The following is a 6,000-nucleotide window of genomic DNA, read 5'->3' on the forward strand; positions in this document are numbered from 1 at the left end:
AAGATATATTTAAATATTTCTTGACAAATAATTAACTCGTAAATTTTTAATAAATAAAAAATTACATTTTCAAAGCATAGCGGTGAACTCTATATAATACTTATACCACTTTTAATTTATATCTAAATAATTTCTTCATTACGGATTTAAACCAGGTATCGAAGCAGGTTTACCAGGTTAACCCTTGGCACTCGGATGGTTACTTTCACCATTCAAGACAGTGCATCATTTTGACGTTTTATTTGCTTATTTTTTAATTTTAATTGTTAAAAATACCTATAAAACGGTAAGATGATGCGGAAAATAATTCGGAAAATATAATTTTAAACAATTATTATATATATATATATATATATATATATATATATGGAGCAATGAACAAGTCCTTGTCTTAAGTGAATAAATATATGCATCGAATTACTTTTCCGAGTGAAAAGGGTTAATAGCTGACTATTGTGGGTATAATAAACAGTTTGGGATCTAGTAAGTATATAATAGACGGTAAAATTGAAAACGAGTGGTAAGATATGTGTACTCACTTGGCGAAATTAAGAATTCGATGTAATTCTAATTAAATGAATTCTGAATTATTGCTATTTTTAACCCTCTGACAGCGTAATTTTTTAAAATCACTATTTAGATGCGATGTTTGCAAATAAGCTCAAATATTTTTCAAACGAAATGAACCGATACTATATTTTACACGATAATATGATATAATAAAAATCAGTAATCGTAAAAATAATCTGTCTAAACTGCGAAAAACGCGGAATGCAATAGAATGTGGACTGATTGCCAACCAGCGGAAATCGCGGAATAAGCAGCTGAAGGGTTAAGCACTGAATTTTTTATAGAAAACTATGTTAAATGGAAATTGTTGTTGTTTTCATCATACTGAATATTTCGTTGTTTTTTGAGCTGTTAAAAACATTTTAAATATGATACGATATACTAGCAATGAAGATATGATTCAGATACGATATACAAGCAAAGTATATTGTATATCAGCTTTCAGTTTATAGAATACACTCACAAATTCGAACTTTTAATTAATAATACGATTTTCAAGAATATTTACTTAAATCAAAAAACAAAATTTTTCTATTTTAACACTAAAGATAATAAAAGTGATCGAATATTTCAGAATTTAAAAAAGTAAAATATTGAAATATAACCTCTTACTCGTATAAAATAGGCATAATTTTCAGCAGAGTTTATACAAAAATTGCTTTAAGAAGTTTTCTCTTTTTACTATACTTCAACAGGAAAAAAATTGAGGTCCCATAATTAGGAAATAAAAGAAAATTAAACTTAATTCAGGAGAATTATAACTATATTTGATTTATAAAATGATATTCAACAAGCGGGGATCTTTTTCTCAACTTCTTTCTATACTAATAAATATAGAAAAATGTAAACAAAAACACAGTTAAAATTTTTGTTTCCTCGCTTTGGTTCTCAAAGCTTTAAAATCTTTAGTTTATAAGAAAAAGGATAAAAGATTGAATTTTATCTCTCACATTAAAAACAATTAAATAATTTTTTAAAAATTACAATAAGAAGAGAACATTATCAATTTTTTTTTTCACTTACCTTAATCAGAAGATTTTTCAATGGCTGCAAAAAAGTTTGGAATTCGAGCATCAAAGTTCTCCGCCAATATGGAAAACTTCGGAAGCGCGCGAACTCAACAACTCTCAAAACGTAACTGAACATCTCAAAACAATTCTTCGCACGGCAGGGATTAGCTCCAACGCCATCTGTTAGCCATCAGCTGGACTATCAATTCAGTTAATTGCAATTCTTCGTTTAGTACAAAAGTACAAAAAAGTTTATCATATTAACAATTGATATTTTCTCTCTTTAAGAAAGATAGTTTTTAGAAATTATTTTCCTTGTAAAAAATGATATCCTTTCTTTAAAAGATCTAAAGTAAAGTAAACTTCAGAATTCAGCTGCCTTATTTTCTTTATAACATTTTCTTTCAATATATTAAATTTAACTAATTATTTTTTTATTCTTTCGTATTTAATTAATTTTCATTGTTTGAGATTTAATATTTTGAAATAGATTCATTCATTCCAAAACGCTAGGGCATATCTGCAAGTAAAAAGTTAATAGAAGCTGAAAAATAAAATTAAAAAAACATATGTTCAGAAAATAGTAAATTTTTACACTCTCCATAGTATTTCTTTACCTTATTCTGCAAAGATATTTAAATGTTTGTCCACTATTAAATTTTTCAACAAGTGGCATCTTATTGTCTACGAAATTCATAAATTCCGAGTCATTTTCAACATACAAATAAATGTCTTAGTAGAAAATGAATTATCGCAAATAGTATTCTTGACATTGAATTTCTTTTTTGCAAATTCTTTTCAGTCACATCCTTATAAAGATATCTTTTTTAATTTCAAACGCTGCTATGATTCGCCAAAATGCTCTTTTTACTTCCTCTTATGCAAAATATGCAAACAGAAAATATCGTAATAATCAAAAACTTCGATCTTGAAATTGTTGGTGAATTCTCTGAATCTAAAAACACATTTTTGGAATTCCCGCTTTCTAAATGTGAACACGAAAACGCTTTGATCAAAACAGATGAAATTTGGTATGTTATCTTTATACCAAATTTATAGATTTCTATTAAATTTCGAATGAAATTTATTAATAGAAAAAGTGAATGGCTAAGTGTCCGAATAACCATAAATGGCTACTCCGACCCGCCACTGAGGCAAAAGAGTCAAAGTGAAACCAAAATAAGCATGCTGGAATTCCTTTTAGATTAATTGAATTTATTAACCTTGGTGGCATTTTTCGCGAATCGTTTACTAAGCATCCAATTAATAAATTTTTTACTACCTCGTATACGAACAATAGAGAAAGTATTGTAATCGTTAAAATATTCGAACTCGAAATTTTGTCGAATCTCCAAGTTTCAGATCTCCCTGAGCTCGAAAAACACATTTTTGACATTGCGTCTTTCTGTGAGCATATCTCAAAATCATTTTGTGCTGAATAGATGAAATTTGCTGTGTAACGATCTTAACACCAAATTTGGAAAATTCTATCAAATTCTGAAGTCAATCTTGTTCTGAAAAAGTCTGTCTAAAAGAGCTAAGTAAAAAAATTGGTACATAGGTTTAATATCTAAAATATAGATTTTTCTTTTTCAAAAAATTTTAAACAAAAATCGGTAAAGGAATGAGTCAGTCCGTACTTTGATACAAATATAAACACAACTCATAAACGCCTTGACTTAAATCTATCGAATTCGGAATTTGATCTTCTAATTACAGCTGCAGTTCTTTATCAAATTCTGGTTTCAGTTGGTTGGGAAAAGAGGTTCAAAATACATATTAGGGTGATATATATTTATTAAAAGATGCATTTAAAACTTTTACTGGAAAGTTTAGGAGAAACTTTCGTTGAGATCTCATTCCTGATAGGGGTTTTTTCTCCTTAATTTGACAATTTCTTAAGAAAACATAAAATTAATCCACAAGAATTGCTGCCAGGTATTTGAAGAAGCTTGCTTCTTCAAACTGAAAAGATTAAATTAATCAAAATTTTTCAAGATAAATTAAATTAATCCAGCGTTATTTCTGATACAAATAAAAAATCCCTAGACCCATAGCAATGGCGCAAACATTATCTAATTAACAAACACTGATGAATAAAATTCTGAGCTTCCATATATATTCTGTTCTATAAATGGTTAAGTTAATCAAAATTAAAACTATTAAAATTGAATAAAAAGAAATGAAAATAATCGAAACCCAAAAATACTTTTCAGCGACAAAAGATCTTCAACAATTAATTATATGATTTTTTCCATAAAAAATGCTAAACATTAACTGAAAGAGAATGTTGAAATTCTCATAATCAAGCATTATCAAAATTGGAGGAAGACAAAAATAGAATTTATTTTCGTGCATTCATATCCTCATGTTTATTCTCTTTATTTTAATGAATACGCTTATTGCATTCAATTATTTTAAAAGTCCACTTCGTTTTGCCTTTCCTGGTGTTTTTTTTTTCACAATTTTTTATGAACAAAATCTACATTAATGAATATCTTCCTTTTTCATTTTTTTTTTTTTTGTTCAATTTTCGAAAAAAGGAGAAAGAAAAATTCAGGAAGAGCATAAAAATCTGGACTTGGTATGTTCCAAGATAATTGCAAAAAGCAACTGGAGCAAAAGAAAAAAAAAACTAAGGTATTTGTAGCGATAATGTATTCTAAAACCACTTCCATTTATAAGATTTATAGTCTGCTATACATATAAATAACACTTTTCATGTATTTTAAATACTTGGATAATTCTTAAAGTAGATATCGTCTGCTTTTCACGTTACTAATATTCGTTATTCATTTTAATTATTTAAACTGTTGCTAATTTAAAATCGTTTAATATACATATAGCAAACATTCTTCATATGTTTTAATTATTTGTACCTAATTACAAATTTAAAATCGTCTGTTATAGGCAATTTTCTTTGTCATTTTTAATTATTACTTGCATATTTAGAAATTTAAAATCGTCTGCTATACATATAAATAATAATCTTCATAAATTTTAATTACTTGCATTATTTACAAATTTAAAATAGTCTGTTATACATATAAATAATATTTTTCCTACATTTTAACTATACATATATTCTCAAATTTAATATCGCCTGATTTGCATATTTCCTTCATTCATTTTCATATATCCGCAAATTTAAAATCGTCTGCTATACATACAGCCAATGCTCTTTATTCTTTTTAAGCTATTTACATATTTTAATTACTGCAACTTTTAATTACTTACACATCTATAAACTTTTTTCTATTTATCTACTCATACAAGCGTTTTCTACATATATTCTCAAATTTAAAATCGCCTAATTTATATATAAGTAATTATCCTCATTCATTTTAATATTTGTATATATTCGCAACTTTAAAATCGTCTGCTATATATATATATATATATATATATATATATATATATATATATATATATATATATATATATATATATATATATATATATATATATATATATATATATATATATATAGCCAATACTTTTTTTTTCCTTTTTAGTTATTTACATATTTTAATCATTTTCATTTTTAATTACTTACATATTTATAAACTTAAAATCTTTTTATTTATCTAAATTAGACCTACATTTTAATTATTAATAAATATTTGGAAGTTTGAAAAATTTTCGTTAACATAAATTAAAAATATTACACATATTTTATTTAAACTATGTTCAGCTTTATCTTTAGACAGAGTGTATTTTCTAAAACCTTAAAATTTGCAAAATTTACGGATTTCGAAACATCATTGCACGAGATTCAATCAGAAAATACTGTCATATCATATCTTACAATCTAATACAGGAAGAGAAATTTCCCTGACATAATCTAGAGAACAAATGCTTCTATTTGAACAGGATTTCTCACCTAGCGTGTCATGAATTTCAATAAGGATGTGGTGTGAGATGGCAATCTCTGAATATGTATGCTTGTTAGTGAAGGTAAGTCATGTGTAAGCCTGAGTTCACGCAGAGCGCAAAGTTGAAAAATATGCGAGCATTTGTTTTTACTGCTTGGCTTGGGAGTTTTACGAACAGAGAACTATAGTTTCTTTCTCAAATTTCTTTGTTGCGTGGATATTTAGTAATTAGAAATACTGTTGCTTGTTATTATATGAAAAATGTGATGGCCTTCCTTTATTCTTTTTATTCTTAATGGATGGTGAGTGCATGTCGAACTTCAAATTTTGACGAAAATTTGGCGAAAACAATTAAGATTTTCGAAAATAGAAGAATTATTGCGATATCTCAATTACAAACCCAGAATAGGGGATACTTCTACAAAATTCCAGGTTCTGTTGGAAGACTATAAAAAATAATGTGCTCGCACGTGAAGTGAATTCTCTTTTCGGTGTGTTATCATATTGCTAGCAGGTGCACAGAGCTGTGCTGTGTTGTTTAATTA

General features: G+C 26.8%; 1 protein-coding gene across 1 annotated transcript in view; it reads right to left on the reverse strand.

Moving 5' to 3' along the window:
- LOC129969582 (diuretic hormone receptor-like) overlaps nucleotides 1–1,711 on the reverse strand; it is a 365,366-nt gene extending 363,655 nt beyond the window's left edge. Inside the window, exon 1 of the mRNA XM_056084217.1 lies at nucleotides 1,594–1,711. The gene's annotated coding sequence lies outside the window, so the exon portion shown is untranslated. The remainder of the gene's footprint in view (nucleotides 1–1,593) is intronic.
- Between the last annotated feature and the right edge of the window lie 4,289 nt (nucleotides 1,712–6,000).

The sequence above is a fragment of the Argiope bruennichi genome, chromosome 5 (assembly GCF_947563725.1).
Source record: "Argiope bruennichi chromosome 5, qqArgBrue1.1, whole genome shotgun sequence".
NCBI classification, from domain to species: Eukaryota; Metazoa; Arthropoda; class Arachnida; order Araneae; family Araneidae; genus Argiope; species Argiope bruennichi.